This window comes from Mustela lutreola, chromosome 1 (assembly GCF_030435805.1).
Source record: "Mustela lutreola isolate mMusLut2 chromosome 1, mMusLut2.pri, whole genome shotgun sequence".
In the NCBI taxonomy this organism is placed as follows: Eukaryota; Metazoa; Chordata; class Mammalia; order Carnivora; family Mustelidae; genus Mustela; species Mustela lutreola.
Window position 1 is genome coordinate 228,187,626 of NC_081290.1, and position 19,712 is coordinate 228,207,337.

A 19,712-nucleotide genomic window follows, 5' to 3' on the forward strand; every position below is an offset into this window, starting at 1 on the left:
CAAAGGTGTCTGCAGCCGAAGAGGGTGCAGGGGGAGAAGAGACGCGGGCGCAGTGACCTCATGAGGCAGCCGGGTGATTCCCCAGCCTTTGGCGTCATGCGCCGATGACGTCATCCGAGGCACTCGCCCTCCCCCACGCCTGGGTAGGCCTCCTCACGTGGGTCAGGCAGCCTTCCCCACCCCCTCCCACCTGCGGAGGCGGGGCGGGCCGGGCTCTGCCGGCGCCGCTGCCTCGCGGGGGAGGGGGCGGGAGCCGGTGGGAGAGGCGGTCGGGCCTGGTCCGGCAGCGTACAATAGCTCGGGGGAGGGCGGGCGGGGGAGGCGGCCTGGCCGCGGCTGCAGCTGGAGCCCTAGGTGCCTGCGGCACAGTAGACACCCCCTCTCGGCTTCCTCCACAACGCTCCCTCCCGCGGTGCTCGTCCCTCGCGCCTTCCCGCTGTCTCCCTCACCGGCTTTGCGGTCGGACTTCCCAAACGCTTTCCCCTCAGACGCCTACCCCTCTTTCAAGGGGCCTCGCGCTCTCAAGATCTCCTCAAAGCATTCTGTCTCCCCTCCTCGTTCCCCAGAGGCCCTTTCACATTCTTGCCCCTCACAGCACCCCTTTCTCCCGCGTCGCGTAATTGCCTCCGGCCCCCTTGCCGTGGCTGACCCCCGTCCCCCACCCCGTCCTAAGGGGACTCCCCGGCACTAGCAGGGTGGGGGAGGCGCCGAGTACGCGGCGGCGGCGGCGGCGGGAGGGAGAAAGTGAAGCGGCCCCTCGCGCACACTCGAGCGCTCACTCCCCGGCTCGACCGCCGCCACCGGGGTGGAGGAGGAGGAGGAGGAGGAGGAGGAGCGGAGTCTAGCCGAGCGAGCGCGGAAGGTGAGAGGCGGCCTCCCGCGCGGCCCCCCTGGCGTCGCAGACTGCGGGGCTGGGGCGCGGGGGTGAGGGCGGCGCGGGTGGGGGGGCCTGGGCCCATTCATTCCCAGCTGCTGGGCAGGGTGGGAGGGAGGGGGCACCAGGTAAGGTGAGGCGGGGCGCCGCCGGGCGCGGCTGGCCGCTCTTGGCGGACCAACAAAGGCTCCCTGTGCACTGCCCAGAGAGGCCGGCGGTCTCAGAAGCTGGGGACCCGGGGGGAACCCGGGGGAGGACCGGAGCGGGGGAGGGGCCGGGAGACCCGACAGGTCTGGGGCTGGGAGCCGCCTCCCTTGCGAACTTTGCGGTCTTTCGGCGCTAACCCTGGCGGGCCATCAGGAAACCTAGCAAAGCGGAGTCCGATTCATCCAGCCTGGGGGAAAAAAAAAAAAAAGAAAAAAACAAAAAACAAAGAAACCCTCCTGTCCAGGCCGGGGGGAATCACCTTTAGGGTTCACCTCCTGGAAAAATACGAGGGGAGGGAGCTTGACTTATGCAGCCCCTCCCCCACCCCGGGAATACCCTAACTTGTGGAGTTAGCAACAGACAAGGAAAGGAGAATGACAGTTACTTTATGTTTAATACTCCGTTTCGAAAGACAGATTATTATGGCCTTTACTGTCTTGAATGTTTCAGCAGCAGACATTGCTGAGGGTATTTTGGAAGAATGCTTTACAAGTTTTGGTATTTGTGTGTGTTGGGAGCAAAGTGCTTCTTGTTAAACTGCTTGGGTAACTGTCTTACAATTTTCCCCCAAAACTGAAAGGTGAAGAAAAGGGTTTGTACTATGGTTACCAATAAAAATTCAAATTCATTAGTCTAGCCCATATTTTAAAACTTGTCCCTGAGAATAACCTTTCATTTTGTCTACTGTGTCTTTGTCAGGAGAAAACAGGAATCAACAGCATATAGATGCCTCATTGGTCTTACCTTGTGACTTCACTTACTTACTTTGTGACCCTGAGCAGGACATTTCCAGCCTTAAAATTCCAGCACTTTTTAAGTCCTAGAAATCAGCAGGTATCTAGCACGTACTCCGCTTTTAAAGAGTCCATTGAGTAATCCTGCCACACGCCTCATCTCCTCCCCCGCTCTCGCAACAAGGTCTTTGCTGGCATCTACCTTCAGACTCCTTTCAGGCAAAACTTACTTCTCAATGGATTTCCCAGAAATCTAGCAGGATTTTTATGGCACTTGTAACATTTTTGTTCCTATTTGGGAAATCCTTTATCAGGTGCATATGAAATCCACCTCACCTCAGCTGGAGACTCTACTTCTCAAAAGGGTTTTGGGAACATGAACCCTGAAGCTTATCTGTATCCTTACCTATATGAGATCATGCGTTTATTGGTAAATTTGCTTACTCAGTCATTCATTTACCCAGTATTACCAGAGTGTGGAGAGCTACTGTTCTGAGTCTCCTGCTAGCGCTATAGGGATTCAGAGTCTATTAAGACATTCTCTGTTTTCAAAGAGCTCAAAGTCTAGTGGGTGAGGTAGACATGTAAACAATGAAGGCCTCCCCTAATCTCTGGGGGGGGACTCCAGTTGTACAAGGAGTAGTGTGCAGTAATTGAGGCTGCTGGACCTGTTCTACAAGTCCTGTCCAGGCCAAAGTGAGTCTTGTGGGGAAGGTGGTGACCTACCTCTCATCCATAAGATAGCACTTGACAGAAAGCTTGTTCAGTTCAATTAAATATACATTTATTAAGCACACTTTATGAGGCCCCGGAGGCTTGGAGAAACCAGCGCTTTGTGAAAGAAGGGCCCTATGTATCCTGAGAGATATTTGTAAAATTATACCCAATCACTTCATTTCTCCTTACTTCCCAACTAGTCATTGGCTAAAGATAAATTTTTAAACTTTTTGGAGCACTGGGTGGCTCAGTCGTTAAGTGTCTGCCTTGGGTTTGGGTCATGATCTCAGGGGCCTGGGATTGAACCCTGCATCGGGCTCCCTGCTCAGCTGGAAGCCTGCTTTTCTCTTTCCCACTTTGCCTGCTTGTATTCCCTCTCTCACTGTTGCTATCTGTCAAATCAGTAAATAAAATCTTAAAAAAAAAAAAACACATTTTAATGTGAATAAGAAGCTCTCGGAGATCAGATTACTGCTTACCTTTGCAGCCTCACTTTATATAACTCCTCTGCCATACACTTTCTCATCTCTGCTTTTGTCTGGTGCGGTTCTTCCCTGTTGAAATGCTGCCCCCCCCCCCCCCCCATCTGCCTGTGGAGAAGTGCTTGTTGGACCTCTGGGAAGCTGTCCCTAAGTCACTCCTATTACTTCCATAGAATTGGTTGCTCTTCTGTCCTCTGGCTCAGGTACATACAGTCTCAAAGCTCTCTATAGTACTCTATTGCAATTATTCAATTATTTGCCCCCCCCCCCCCATTAACCTGTGAATTTCTTGAGGGCAGGTTCTGTTGGGTTAGAATAGTTAGCTCCAAGTGCAGTCCCGACACCAACAGCATGAACATAATCTGGGAATTTGATAGAATTGCAAATTACTTTTCCCATCCCGGACCTATAGATGAAAAACTGTGGGGTTGGGGCCCCCAAACCTCTGCTTTAACAAGCCCTCCAGGTGATTCTGACACTTGCTAAGGTTTGAAAAACCACAGGGTTAAAAGATCTGTTTTTGATAAGACCAGCTCCTTGCCCTCTCCCTCCCACTCTTTCCTTCTGTGTTTTCTTTCTCTCTCCCTCTCCCTTCTTTTCCTTCCCTTAGCACTTACTGCCTGTCAGTCCATCCCATCTATCTGTCATGTATCTTTTGCCAGTAGATTGAAAGCTGCCTGAGAGCATTGTGTCTATTTTGTTTGTTACCATATTCCCAGTGCCTAGAGCAGTAGCATATAGCAGGATCTCAAATATTTGTTGAATGAAAAGTGTAAAAGGATTTAGTCCTATTTGCAGCTAGCTGTTTATAGTGGGGTTTTATTTAAGAATAGTTCTTAGAATGAAGAGGACCCACACTCCAATATGCAAATCCCAGTGGATTCTAACATTTTTGGGGATTTGTTTTAGACTGAGTTTTCTCCTGTTTTACATCTGTCCTGCTCCACCAAAGCCTGCAGTATTTTTCAGCTAGAGTTCTTTGAGTCAAAACCTGAAAACTGCTGTTGAAATATCTTAGACTAGGATTGTTTCTTGGGAATTTGCAAACTGGTTTTGCAAATCTAAATAAGTGCCCTAATGTTTGAGTCTTTTGACTTGAAACTGTCTCTTCCGGATCTTCTGTGGTTTTTGTCTTTCTCTAGTGATACTTAAAGCCATACAAGGGCCTGTTTGACTCCACACAAAGGTTTCTCTTCCTTATGAAGCTCTTAAAATGTTTTGTTTCTTTCACTTTCCTATTAGCCCTAAGATTTCATATCCAGTTTTTTCCTTTCCTAACTACCCTTGGAGAGTTTGGCTTCATTTGTTCATTTATTTATAAATACTTCTTGAGTCTTTCTCTACCATGTGCAAGGCCCTATGCTGGGACAGGATGTTCAGGTGTGCATTGGATGCAGTTCAAGTCCTCACGGTGTTAAAGGTATTACAGCATGGTATGGTAAGTGCGGAGATGAAAGGATGAAAGAGACGGGTACAAAAGTGACCTATACTCATCAAGCTGGAAGAAATTTGTCTTTCTAATTTTTTTCTCAGTTTAGGAATAGTTTATCAAATAAGTATCATTTTGATAAGCAGACCTTTAAAAAATTTTAGTTAAGAGATCAGTAGCTTTGATGGGGAAAATGAAAAGAAAAATCAAGATGGAATCAATAATTGTTAATTTGAGACAATTCTCAGTTATGTTTTTGCTGATTTTAATGAATTTCTCTTTCCACCTTTTTTATCTTTCTAAACGGTAATTAGAAAGTAGCGAAAAAAACTTTTTTTTTGGAAAGAGAGAATCTTAAGGTTTTCAAAAGCATATATATCATTTCATAGATGTCATTTTAATTTTTTTTTTTAAAGATTTTATTTATTTATTTGTCAGAGAGAGTGAGAGAGCGAGCACAGGCAGAGTGGCAGGCAGAGGCAGAGGGAGAAACAGGCTCCCTGCCGGGCAAGGAGCCCGATGTGGGACTCTATCCCAGGACACTGGATCATAACCTGAGCCGAAGGCAGCCGCTTAACCAACTGAGCCACCCAGGCGTCCCTGTCATTTTAATTCTTTTTTTTTTTTTTTTTTTTTTTTTTAAGATTTTTTATTTATTTATTTGACAGAGAGAAATCACAAGCAGTCGGAGAGGCAGGCAGAGAGAGAGGGAAGCAGGCTCCTGGCTGAGCAGAGAGCCCGATGCGGGACTCGATCCCAGGACCCTGAGATCATGACCTGAGCTGAAGGCAGCGGCTTAACCCACTGAGCCACCCAGGCGTCCCCATTTTAATTCTTAAGGACTAATATAATTTGGGGTGGGAGGAATGGTCAGGGAAACTTAATTTAGTCTCTTTTTACTGTATGATCTTATGGAAATAATTTTATCTCTGTGCCTTTTGTCCAACTATAAGATGGGGTGAATGACGGTTGCTATGATTGGCTTACAAGTTTATGAAGCAACTAAATAAAATATTGAATATAAAGGAAACTTTGGAAAGTATAATTTGATTTCAGTTGTTAGGTGGTGGTAAACTCTATTGAATATCTGTTATGTACCAGACATTATATGAGTTGTTTTCTCCAGTCTTCAAAATAAGCATGTAAGATGATTACTAGTATCTCTGTTTAATGGATAAGGAGGTTGAAGCTCACACTGACAATGGGAACTTGTTCAAGGTTTTGCTGAAAGTAAGTGGTAGACCCCCATTCCAGTTCATATTCACCTGATACCAGCAATAATGAGTTATGTTCATTAGTCAGGCTGCTTTAATTTTTCCGTACCGAGGGTATAGGAATGTTTTGTAAGTATATTGCTATGAGAGTTAAAATAAATTTTTTCTTCGTTTAGTCTACTCTCTTTCTTTGTGCACAGAAAGATTGGTGAGGACAGTTTTACGTGCCTGTACATTTATCCTTCACACAGGAAAAGAATAACATCTCCCTGGTGTTTTTTGTTTAGTCTTCACCACAGCCCTGTGAGATAGGTATTTCCATTTTAGTAATTAGGAGACTGGATTATAGAAGTCTTGGTTTGCTCAAAGGCACATCACTAGCTAATGACTAAATATTGGTTTAAAACTACATTTTTTGAATCTCAATGTAGTACTTCACTTTTGCCACTGTATCATATTGCCTTTTAAACCTTCAAACTAAACTTTGGAGCCCTAGAAGTATCCTTTTAGATTGCTTTCTAATCCCTTTGGCCTTTTCCCCCTAAGAAGATCTTGACAGAAGTCCAGAGTGCGAACTACAAAAAGATAATTGCTGGTAAAATACCAACAGATGGTCATATTATAGACTCACAAGATAACACTTTACCACTGAAGCTGAAAGATCAGACTTTATTTATCCAGTGTTCTGAGTCACTGCTGCCTGAATATTTATTTCCCTTTGCCATCATAAATTATCATTATGTCATGTTTTTCTACTATTGTGTTAAGCTTTATCTTTCATAAGTAATTTCCTCCACCATTCTATCCTTCCAGTCTTTGAGATGGGGAAAATGATCTATGTGCTAGGATCCTCCAGATTATCCCCTCTCTAAGAATTGTGTAATAATAAGTCTAGAAAGAACCAGAAGTTTATTGATCCCTCATTAATATGATTTTGCTTGGTATTAATTCTCTAAAGTTGATCTAAGTCTTAGTTCTAACAAGTCCATTATGTCTGGCTCTTATTCATGGAGTCAGGGTGAGGTAATTTGCATGCAGTATTGGGAAGTTCACTCTTGTGTATAGGACTTTCTTACTTCACTTTTCCACTTCCAGTGATCTCCTCATATTTTGATGATGACACAATATGTGTGGCTTCCACCCTCCTCTGCCAGCCTGTATCTTCAAGGCCTCACTTTCCTTATTCTCTCCTTGATTCTCACAAAGCTGGGATTCATGTCTTTCTCATTTGAACCCTTGTCCCCACGTACTTTCTATGTTGCGGCAATATTGCCTGTCGCTTTCTAGGGAAGGAGACAGATGTAGAAGGGAGACCATTAAGTTTGAAGTTAGGCAAAGACCTATTTGGACACTTATTTAAATACCTATTTCTTAGTTTGAAAATAGAAGTAACACCTAACTTACAGAGTTGTGAAGATTCAATTAATAATACGTGTGAAAATGAATACTGTATACCTGAAACCAATATAGTGCTGAGTGTTGACAGTACTGGATTTAAAAAATAATATACATGAAAAAGAATTGTAGGATGTTAAGTTATATAGATGTTAGGTAGAATTGTTATAACTTAATGACTTCAATTGTTTTTAGCAGTGATCCATTTGAACTACTTGTGAAGATATTAAAAAAAAAAAATACTGTTGCCTGGGCTCTAAAGTCTACTTAATCAAAATCTCTTGGAATTTCTATTTTTGAAGGTTTATAGGTGATTCTGGTATACAGCCAAGATTGAGCAGTATTGCTTTACATTATAATATTTTGCATAGAAGTCTTAGGTACCTAGCATATGAAATCTTTTAACAGTCCTTTTTTTTTTTTTTAAAGATTTTATTTATTTATTTGACAGACAGAGATCACAAGTAGGCAGAGAGGTGAGCGGAGAGAGAGAAGGAAGCAGATTCCCCACTGAGAAGAGAGCCCAATGCGGGGCTCAATTCCAGGACCCTGAGATCATGATCTGAGCGGAAGGCAGAAGCCTTAACCCACTGAACCACCCAGGTGTCCCGCATATGAAATGTTTTAATTGTCATTTAAGTTTCATTTGCTAAACACATATTAAACATGGGGCATTGTCAGGGGCTCTGAAGAAATAGATGAATCATACCTGGTCCCTGCTCTTAGGCTTATAGTTGAGAAACAGACATGTCCATAGACAATTATATTGAGACAAAAATGACACGTGGAGTTACAGGCTCATGCTGTGTAAAGAGAGGAAAGGCATCTACTTCACCTGAAATGGGGGTTGTCTGGCAAGCTTTCTTAAGACAAGTGACAGCTAAGCTGTGTTCTGAAAGGGGAGCACGGTTTAACCAAGCACAGTTGAGGAGGGGTGGGAAGAGAGGAGAGTGGAAGAACCTTCCTGAAAGAGAGCAGGGTGAGGACTGTATGGCTTGAGAGCATGTTTGGGGAACTCTGGGTATTTTGGTACACTTAGAGGATAGGACACAAAGTGGGGAGGGGTAAGAGCAGAGAGGAAGATGAGGCCTAGATGGTGAAGGGCCTCTAGTGTACAAAATATTTTCACTAATATTATCTCACTTTATTCTTTCAACAATTCTGTGACTTAGGGCAGATATTGTTTTATCTCCATATTATAGAATAGGAAACAGGTTAATTGAGTTGCCTGAGGCTATATAGCAGCACAGCTATGATTTGTAGGAGGTTCTTTAGACTTTTGACAATACAGAAGAATAAAGGAAAAAAAACCCCAAACCTGCTAATTTTATTGTGGAAATGTAGCCAATAATATCATTTCATGTATTTTTTAATGTTCTTAAAAAATGAATTTGGGTTGGTGATCTCCCTGTTTCCTAGCCACCTGCTTTCCCCAACATCATTGTTCATTGGGGATAAATGAGATCAGGAACAAATCAGCATCATCAGCCTCATCACAACTGACCTTTCACCAAGGACTTTCATGGCACCAAGTACTTTACTTTGATTTTTCCCTCCTCAAAATAATCCTATAAGAGATATTCTGTTTTATACTCATTTTATAGATGAGGAAATTTCTTTTTTAAGATTTATTTATTTATTTGACAGAGAGAGAGAGAGAAATCACAAGTAGGCAGAGAGGCATGCAGAGAGGGGGAAGCAGGCTCCCTGCCGAGCAGAGAGCTGGATGCAGGGCTCATCGCAGGGCTTATCGCAGGGCTTATGGCAGGGCTTGATCCCAGGACCCTGAGATCATGATCTGAGCTGAAGGCAGAGAGGCCCAACCCACTGATCCGCCCAGGCACCCCTATAGATGAGGAATTTTAGGAGCAGGAAGATCAAGCTGGGATTTGAAGACATTTTTATGATTATTACTGTGTGACCATGGCAAATCACTTAACCACTCTGAGCCTCAGTTTTCCTTAGCTGTTTTATAGATGCATTACATCTAATGCTAATTTCCCCAGCTCAAATATTTTATGATAGTGATTTTTTTACCTTCATACTCCTCCTCTCTGCCTTCACCCTTGTTCTGTAATACACTAGGACATAGTCCATCAGTAACTGTTTTAGTGTGGAAACAGCTCTCAGTGGGCAAGAGGTTGGGGAATGAGTACAGTGGGACCTGATAACAGTGGAGGGACTCTTAGTCCCCTATCACCTGTTGGAGAATTACTATATTTATAACATTTCTTCCATTTAAGATTATTTTCCTATCTGGACTTATCTGATCAGTCTTGTGTCTGAGATTTTTATTTAATATCAGGGTAGATTTTTCTTGATTAATTTAAGGAGATATCTATATATAATCTGCAAAGTAACTTAAAACAAGAAACCAGGTGAGCAAAGGGAAAAAATTCATGATGATACTATTTGGAAAGTCCAATTTCCTGAGCAGCTTAGAGACAGTTAATATATATTTAGGCTTTACTATTTTCTTTCTTTCTTTTTAAAAGATTTTATTTATTTATTAGATCACAAGTAGGCAGAGAGGCAGGCAGAGAGAGAGAGAGGAGGAAGCAGGCTCTCTGAGGAGCAGACAGCCCGATGTGGGTCTTGATCCCAGGACACTGGGATCATGACCTGAACGGAAGGCAGAGGCTTTAACCTACTGAGCCACCCAGGCACCCCATAGGCTTTACTATTTTCAAAACACTTTCATATATAATCTCATTTAATATAATTCTATCCTTAAGGCAGCATATTTTTATAGATGGAAACATGTTAAGAGCTTGTCTGTAATAACAAGGCCACGAGTTTGGAAATGCATCTTTAATCCATATCCTCTGTCTCCAAATCTAGTTGGCTTCTGATCATTTGGATGTTGCTTTGACCAGGAGCACTTCCTTCATTTTCCTTGACTTCTAAAAAATTCCTTGTTCCTTGGGGCATGGCAAAAGCTATTTACAGCTTGTTCTCTTTCCAAAAATCATGGCTTTTTTTTTGCTTTGCTTTGTTTTTGTTTTTGTTCTTTATATATAGAGAAAATGCATGCCTGTGCATGGGCAAAGGGGTTGGGGGACATGGTGGGGATGGGGGTAGGGAAAGAGAAAAAAAATTTTTTTTTTTAAAGATTTTATTTATTTACTTGATAGAGAGCACAAGTAGGCAGAGAGGCAGGCAGAGTGGGAGGGAGAAGCAGGCTCCCCGCTGAGCAGAGAGCCCAATGTAGGGATCGATAAAGCAGAAGCTTAACCCACTGAACCACCCAGGTGACCTGGGAGAGAGAGAATCTTAAGCACACTCAGTGTGCTCACTCAGTGCTGCACACTCAGGCTGCACATTCAGTGCCCAGATCTACTTGGGAATCGGGGATCCATATCATGACCCTGAGATCATGACCTGAGCCAAAATCAAGAGTCGGATGCTTCACTGACTGAGTCATGCAGGCGCCCCCAAAATCATGTTTCTAACTATTGCTGCTTGCCAGAGCATTCTCTGAAGTTGACTGTTTTGTAAAGGTCCCAGGCTAGATGGGAATGGCAAAATACACATACTTTCATTTGCATACAAACTCAGTACATCTCTACAGTGCATGTTTATCAATTTCTTGGTTAGTCTATAAATATTTATTGGTTGCTTCCTATGTGCCAAGCATTGTGATTAATACTCAGGGTACAATCATAAACAATATAGAAATGATCCTTTTTCTTGCTTGTCTATAGCTTACATTCCAGAGGGGAATACCAAAAAAAGCATTGAATGTACAAATAAGTAGTTGCAGGTTTTAAGTCCTACAAGGGAGATAAAGGACTAATATAGAGAATTTTGGAATGATGAAAGGGAAGGCCTCATTGAGGAGATGATGTTTTTAAACTAATAAATGCAAGATGAATAGGTATTGGTCATTCAGAGAATAGGGTGTAGAGCCTGTCATGCAGAGGGAACGTTTTAAATGCACAAAGACCCTGAAAGTAGATAAAAGTTTAGAGCTATCATACTCAAGATAGTAACTCCTAGACAATACTAGACATACTACTGAACACTTGAAATGTGGCTGGTTCAAATATAGATGAGCTGTAAGTATAAAATACATACTGGATTTTGAAGGTTTAGTACTGAAAAAAGAATATAATACAACTAATTTTTATGTTTAGTATATATTGAAATATTAACATTTTAGATAAATTGAGTTAAAACAGATTTTCAATTTAATTTCACCTGCTTTTTTTTTTAGCTTTAAAAAATATAGCTACTAGAAAATTTAAGATTACATAAATGGCTCATGTTAATGGCTCATATTATATTTCTGTTAAATAGCTCTGGTTTAGCTCAACATAGGAACTAAAAAAAAAAGTGATTATGGCTGGTGTACATGGAACAAGAGTGAATGATACTTGATAAAGTTGGGGTGGTAGGAAGAAACTTTTCAAAATGTTACCCTATGCAATATCCTGTTTAATTCTGAGAGACTGAGAAGGGATTATTAAATCGATTTTATAGACAGAGACAATTATTGCCTGAGGGCCCTCCCCACCTGTATAGTGCCACACTTTTAGCTTAGTATCTTGAGTGTAGAATGTTCTCTATCACTGTCAGCTGACACAGACAAGTAAACCAATATGGATGGGCAAACTGATTATATCTATAATATCAATGGTATCTTGGTATCTATAATATCTAAGTAGAAATTTTGGTAAAAGATTGAAATTTTCATCACACACACACAAAATCCTTCCTGTAGGTTCACTCCTCTTGAAAATGTTTCATGGTACACTTATTTCAACTTTTTCGTATGTTTAAAAATTATAATAAAGTATTAGGAGGGAAGTATGTACAGAGAGCACTCATATACTCACTCTTTAGATTCTGTAATGTTTTGCTGTATTTGAATATCTATGCATCCCTTAATCCATTCATTAATCTATCTTGTTTTGAAGCCATTCCAAATAAGTTGCAGGCACCAGTGCGCTTCACTCTAAAACACTTAAGCATTTGTATCATTATTTATCTACATAGAATCATACTCTTACCCATTACACTATGGGATTATTTGATTAATGTCTATTTACCCTACCAGACCCTAAGCTCTAGAAAATTATTTCCCTTTAAGACATGGATCCTAAAGAGGATGAGTTTTAATATAGTACCCTTTTCCTTAAAATAAAAATTACCATTTTCTGCTCATAATTGTATTCACAGTTCCTAGCATATAATAGTCACTCAAGAAATATTTTTTGTTTGCAAAAATGTGGAGCCAGCATCAAACTGAGGTCCATATGACTTTACTGAGAGCATTTGTTTGGTTTTTCTCAAGTTCAATAAACATACAAGAATCCTTCCATTGGCTGATGTTGGGAGAGGGAAGGAGAGAAGAAACCTTAATGTTCTCATATTCAGCTACCCAGTACAATTAGCTGATCTGGGTCAAAGTTAGATGCATGCCCTGATGCTACTAGCTAAGGATGTGGGAAATTCTTGAGCTGAACTAGTTGGTTACTGGCTACTTTGCCATTCTGGGTCTTTCTTCATTTCATTTAAGTTGAAAAATTCTATGTTACGAAAAATGGCATTAGATTGGGGTCTTTGTAGGCATATTTATCTTCCAGAGGATCCATTCTTTTTAGTACTATTCAAGGCAACATTTCAAAATTCATAGTTTCCTTTTAGATTATTTGGAGTTTCTTTAAAGTGCTACCTAATTTCAATAAGGCTTAACAATGTTACTAACTTCTGTTAAAAACAACAGGGATCTGTTTCACAAACTATTTTGTAACACTATTCATAAATTTTAAAGTCAGCCAGATTCTATTACTCTAATGAATAAACACTTTGTTTCTTTTTTCTTATGTATAAACATACGTGTTTACATAGTTGTAATCACAATGTAGATCTAAATTGGTTGTTTGCCTTTTTTTCTTGATGTATAAACATTTCTTAGTGCTCCTTTAAAAATTTTAGATGATATTTCATAATTTGCCTAAAACCATTGCATCAATCAGTCAGTTTTCTAGCAGAGAAACAGAAATAGAATTCTTTCTTTGTGGGGAAACCTCAGTTTTGCTCTTGAGGCCATTCAACTGATTGGATGAAACCTACTATTAGATAAGGAGGAATAATCCCCTTTATTTAATGTCAGCTGACTTGTAGATGTTAAATACATCTGTAAGATACCTTCCCAGCAAAACCTAGATTAGTACCTAGATTTAATTAGGTAACTGGGTGCTGTAACCTAGCCAAACTGACACACAACCATCACAGTCATTTGGCTTTCTTTTCCCGTTATAAATCAGACTGTAATTTTATCTGTAACACTACTTACTTTCTCCCTTAAAAGATTTTTTTTTTTAAGAATAAATTCCATAGGTATGATTACTCTGTCAAGGAATATAAAGACCAAATGTGCTCTTGACAGGATTTAATATTTGCAAACTGAAAATATGACTACAGTCTTTCTTGCAGTGATTTCTTTAGGAGTTAATCTATTCAATTGACTAATTTTCTATTTCCAAGAGAGCCTGTTGCCCCCACCCCACCCCCCACCCCCCACCACCATGTTTTTTGGCTCTGGAAATAGCTGTTTAAAAAAAAAAAATTCAGGGTTATCGTCAATTCTCCCTTCCATCTCTGTCATGCTTTCCCCGGGATTTCTTCCTCCCCCGACCCCTAATTGCCCTACTATACTCTGCTTTCCATATCACAGTAAAATAGAAACTTCATATTCCTACTAATGAATCTAAGAATCTACTTGATTTGCATCTGTGTTTGTCTTTGCCTGTTTCTCTTTCAAAGGAAGGCCCACTCCTTCACATGCTTTTAGATTCCTTCCCATGGTCCCATTTCAGAAACCTAATTTCACTGCATCTTTTAGATTTTACTTTCTACTGAGTTATCATAAGCAGCATTCAAATGTTCTATTTAAATAAAAAAATTTTTCACTTCCCTACCAAATAAAAGCTCTCCTGAGATCCCATGTCAGCCTCCAGCTAAATCCTTTCTTTGCTCTTTTGCTCTTCTTCGAAGCCAGTCTTCTTTAAATAATGTTTACAACTTCTGGTTCCAGTTTCTTACCTCCTGTTTACCTGAAAGCTTACTCCAGTCTACTTCTGTCCTCACCACCTCATCACAACCACTCTTACTAAGGCCCATAATGACCTCCATGGTGCCAAATCTATATAAAACAAACAAAGAAAACCCCAAAGCAACCAAAAACCATAGGGGCACATACATACTCAGTAATCCCTTAAGGTCACAAAAATATTCAGTTGTGATTCAAATGTCATACGTTTTCCTCGTCTTTAACAGTCTGAAGCAGAATCCAGATAAGGACTACACAGAAAGATTGGTTGATAGGTCTTTTTTGTTTCTTTTAATCTCTAAAATTCCTCTCAATCTTTTTCTCCCCCCTTTCTTTTTTCTTTTTTTTTTTTGGTTGAAGAAACCACATTGTTCTGTAGAATTTTCCACTGCCTGGATTTTTGCATTTTCCATTTTTGTTTGACAAGTTTCTTGGTCCTGTATGTACACGTAAGTTAGTATCTAAAGGCTAATTCAGATTCAGGTTTTTCTTTCTTTCTTTCTTTTTTTTTTTTTTTGTTTGTTTGTTTTGCATGACCACTTTCTAGGTATCAGTATGTTCTTTCATCAAGGGACTCTTAATGCTTGGATGTCTTTCTTTTTGTGATGTTAGCAGCCATGGGATTTCTTTTCATTCTCATCTTACTGGACCTCTCTATTTGCCTTTATGGTTACTTCCTTTAAAATATTCTTTTGCCTTCTGGATAACATTTTCTTCATTTGCCTCCTCTGCCTGATCATTCCTCAATTTATTTTGTTGCCTTTTTCTTTTTAAAAAAGATTTTATTTATTTACTTGGCAGAGAGAGAGTACAAGTAGGCAGAGTGGCAGAAAGAGGAAGAGGGAGAAGCAGGCTCTCCACTGAGCAGGGAGCTCGATGTGGGGCTTGATCCCAGGACTCTGGGATCATGACCTGGGCCGAAGGCAGCTGCTCAACTGACTGAGCCACCCCAGAGCCCTGCTTTTTTCTATCTTGATTTTATTTAGTTTATTTTTAATGTTGGGATTCCTCAAGGGTGAGATCCTCTCCTCTTCTTATACCAGACTCTTTCTACTTCATCTCATTCCTTGTTCTGCCTCTGAATATCATGTATATGGTGGCAACGCCCACATTTTCCCATATGTCTCTAGCCAAATCTCTCTCCTTAGCTCTAGAGCCATATATCCACTTACCCAATTGATATTTCTACTTTGGGGTCTTACATTTCCTACTTAATATGCTCTATAACTTTATTCTTGATCTTTCCCCACAAACTCAGTCCTCCCTGTCTTAGTGGCATCTTTGTTTCCCTGGTTGCTCAGATCACAAAGTTAAAATTCACTCCTGACACCTCCTTATCTCCTATCCTTCATTTGTACTCCACCCCCAATTTATCAATTTTATTTCCTATGTATTTCTTGAATCCATCTACCTCTCTCCATATCTATTGTCACCTCTCTAATCCATACTCCCACTATCTCTACCCCGGACTACTACAGTAATCTTGTAACTGAACTCTGCTTAAAACCTGTAAATGCTCTTTGTTTTATTTAGGAAAAAATATAAAATCTTTAATGTGATTTGTAAGTTTCTGAGAGGGTCCTTGTTTTTGTTTGTCTAACTTCATCTGGTGCCACTGTCTACTGCACTGGCTGTTGCTTCAGTGTGATTGCCATTCCCCCGCCCCCCTGTTCTGCAAAGTTTGAGAAAATCTTTCTTGCCTCAGGGCCTTCATACCTGTTCTCCCCTAGTATGTTTTTCCCCAATTCTGGCTTCTTAACAAGTCTGGTTTCTCTTTCCCCACTTTTTCTTCTTTTAGAAAACAAGTGTGAGCCCCGCCCACCCCCTGCTGCCATTATTAACCTCTCCTGGTACTTTGTTATTTTCTGTAATGGCATTCATAATGATCTGTAATTCTGTACTTACCCGTTTATTGTATGTCTAGACTTCCAACTTCATGGAATCGAAGATTAAATCTCTTTTGTCTACCACCATACCTCAACACCTAGTACAGTGTGTGGAACATAGTAAGTGTTGTCAATATTTGCTGAATGAATGAGTTCACACTATCAAGGATTAGTAAGTCTTGGCAGTTTTATCCCTGCAATTTTTTCAAATGTGTTTTTATTTTTCTATCTCTTCTGCTTCATCTTTTCTCTAGGCTTTTAACTACTTCATTACTAGTATCCTGGCCACCAGTTTCTGCCCTCTTATTCATTCATTCATTATTCTGCCTAGAATAATTCTGATCCTGTTACTGTTCTGCCCCAAAACAATCGCTATGTTTCCATTACTTGTAAGATAATGTGTAACCTGAGTTGTTTTTCAGGAAACTTTATAATTTGACCTGACCTGCTTTTTTTAGCCTTATTTCTCCTGACCCTACTCCAGCTCTCTAAAAAGACTTTCCGTTTCATTCACTTTCATATATCCTATCATTCTGTTCCTTCAGAATATCTAGAATATCTTTTCCCTCTCTGCTATTAAAACTCTTCATTCATGGGGCACCTGGGTGTCTCAGTGGGTTAATGCCTCTGCCTTTGACTCAGGTCATGATCCCAGCATCCTGGGATCCAGCCCCCATATTGGGCTGTCTGCTTGGCAGGGAGCCTGCTCCCCCCCAATCCCCATCTCTCTGCCTGCCTCTCTGCCTACTTGTGATATCTGTCTGTCAAATAAATAAATAAAATCTTTAAAAAACAACAACAATGGGACGTCTGGGTGGCTCAGTTGGTTAAGCCACTGCCTTTGGCTCAGGTCATGATCCCAGGGTCTTGGGATCGAGTCCTGCATTGGGCTCCTTGCTCAGCGGGGAGCCTGCTTCTTTCTCCCCCTCTGCTTGCCACTCTGTTTGCTTGTGTGCATGCTTTCTCTCTCTCTTTCTGACAAATAAATTAAATCTTTTTTTTTTTTTAAAGATTTTATTTATTTGACAGAGAGAGAGAAATCATAAGTAGGCAGAGAGGCAGGCAGAGAGAGAGGAGGAAGCAGGCTCCCCGTGGAGCAGAGAGCTGGACATGGGGCTTGATCCCAGGACTCTGGGATCACGACCTGAGCCGAAGGCAGAGGCTTTAACCCACTGAGCCACCCAGGCACCCCAAATAAATTAAATCTTAAACAACAACAACAACAAAAACACCAAAAAACAACTCTTCATTCATAAATCCAACTTGGATGCCATGTCTTCCATGTTGTCTTCCAGGCCTCATCTACCTATGCATGATTACAAATTCTTTTTTTTTTTTTTTTTAAGTTTTTTTTATTTTTTTATTTTTTATTTTATTTTTTTTTTTTTTTAAGATTTTATTTATTTATTTGAGAGAGAGACAGTGAGAGAGAGCATGAGCGAGGAGAAGGTCAGAGAGCGAAGCAGACTCCCCATGGAGCTGGGAGCCTGATGCGGGACTCGATCCCAGGACTCCGGGACCATGACCTGAGCCGAAGGCAGTCGTCCAACCAACTGAGCCACCCAGGCGTCCCAGATGATTACAAATTCTTGAGGGTGTGCTACACACTGAATGTTTATGTCTTTCCCAAATTTATATGTTAAATCTCAATGCCCAATATGATGACTTGGGGAGGTGATGTCTCTAGGAGATTAAGTCATGAGGATGGAATCCTTATGAATGGGTTAGTGTTCTCATAAAAGAGACCCTAGAGAGTTCCCTTGCCCCTTTTGCTATGCAAGGACACAGTGAGAAGACCGCATCTGTGAGCTAGGAAGAGAGTTCTCACCAGTCATTGAATCTTCTGGTGCTTTGATCTTGAACTGCCTAGCCTCCAGAACTGTAAGAAACAAATTTCTTTTTTTGTGTGTGTGCCACCCAGTCTATGGTATTCTGTTACAGCACCCCTAATGAACTAAAACAGGTAGTACTTTTCTCATTCCTTACTATATACTTAGCATCTTGAGCAGTATGTGGCATGTAGTAGGCTGTCAACAAATCCTTATTAGATGACTGAATAGCAGTTTACTTATCTACTCAATTGTTTATTAAGTTTTTTGGAATGTCCACAGCATTCTTTCCATCCTTTGCACTGTAATTAGAAGTTCATTTGTTATCCATAGGAGCTGATCACTTATAAAGTTAATCCCCATTCAAGCATCCCTCCCTGCTCTCCAATGGACTCTGTCCTCTTCACCCTCTTTCTTAGTAAGTGCCTTTCTAATGGTAGGATAATTAACACCGAACAGTACAGTGCAAATAGATTCAAAAATTGACACTGACCACAAAAAAAAAAAAAAAAAAAGAAAGAAAGAAAAAGAAAACACAATTCTGTAAAACATGAAGACTTTTATAAACCTGAAATAAAGCAGTATTAGAGAATGGCTTGAATCACACATGCAAAAATCACTGACAAATGAAGATTAGGTACAGCTAGACCAGTTTAAAATTGAAGGGGAAATAAGCGTGAGTAATGACATAATATGAGATTCAGAGGACAATGATTTGAGTAACAAAGGATTAAAATAGACCCTTGGGAAAGATTGGTGAAGCTCTTGAATATTTTTACAAAATTGATCCACTTATCAATGTATTTTGAAAGCCAAATGTGAAGTGACAGATGTTCTTTGGTTTAAGAATTACCTTATAGGCAATTACAATTTAAAATTTTGTTAAATATTAAGAATTAGAAAATTTTGTTTTACATTTATCTTGATAAATGAAGCTTCAATCAATAATGTTTTGAAAAAACTTACTAGGAAATTTTGTTCTCTTATCAGTTAACTTTTTTTTTGGGTATTAGTTATACTCAGTAAGAATCCTCCTGTATGTACTTGTTTCTCCATTAGATTTAGTTTCCCAAGGTTGGGATTGTGCTTTACTCATTATATTACTATGTGCCTAGCTCAGACTCTGGTACTTAAGAGATATCTAATAAATGCATAGGGGATAGGAAGAAGTAAATAATAATTGAAGGGTTTGGAAAAGCTCCTTGGAAAGGTACTGTTTGGTGCAGAGTGTGTATGGCAGGTGAGTGAATAGGATTTGACTCTTACACTTTGTTAGATCCAAAATGAAAACCTCTTTTATTCTTTCTTTTGCCGGCTCCTGCCTAGTGTGTACTTCAATATTCACAGCCTGTTCTCTGCCTCAATAGCTCTTGTTCTCATTGTAATTCTTCCTGGAGATTGAGATGGAAATGAGGAAGGCTTTGGGTTGCTGCCTCGGCATCCACATTCATGAGAAATGCAGAGGGACCAAATGCCATGCCTGACCTAGACGGATCCAGGTCAGCCAATCATTGCTTTACTGTCTCTCCCTTTGTTCTCTGTGTCTCCAGTCTCCTATCTGCTGGAGGTGCTACAGCTGTTTATACCGATTAATATAATGCTAATGTGACCCTTAATGAAAGCATTGGAAGCACATGGTCCCAGCTGGTGAATAAAAACCACATCGGGTCAACCTTCAAAGTACCTTTTCTAACAACAATTGGACTAGGCACCTGAATACATTTTTGCATTGTTTTTGAAACTATGGAAACAAGCTGTAAGTGTTTAGGGAATGTAATCCCTTATTTTATGGGATAAGGGGGAAAAAACCCCCCTCAGATATGATAAAGCTCATGCCAAATTAATAATTCCTTACCTCCCATTTTAACAAAGATGTATCTCCTGTAAA

At 40.6% G+C, this 19,712-nt stretch overlaps 1 protein-coding gene across 2 annotated transcripts in view; it reads left to right on the forward strand.

Moving 5' to 3' along the window:
* The first annotated feature begins 715 nt into the window (after window positions 1–715).
* The window catches only part of PAK1 (p21 (RAC1) activated kinase 1), a 149,236-nt gene continuing 130,239 nt past the window's right edge, over window positions 716–19,712 (forward strand). Inside the window, exon 1 of one of the 2 annotated variants that reach the window (XM_059188195.1) lies at window positions 716–862. The gene's annotated coding sequence lies outside the window, so the exon portion shown is untranslated. The remainder of the gene's footprint in view (window positions 863–19,712) is intronic. The other variant, XM_059188212.1, reaches the window with a different exon arrangement.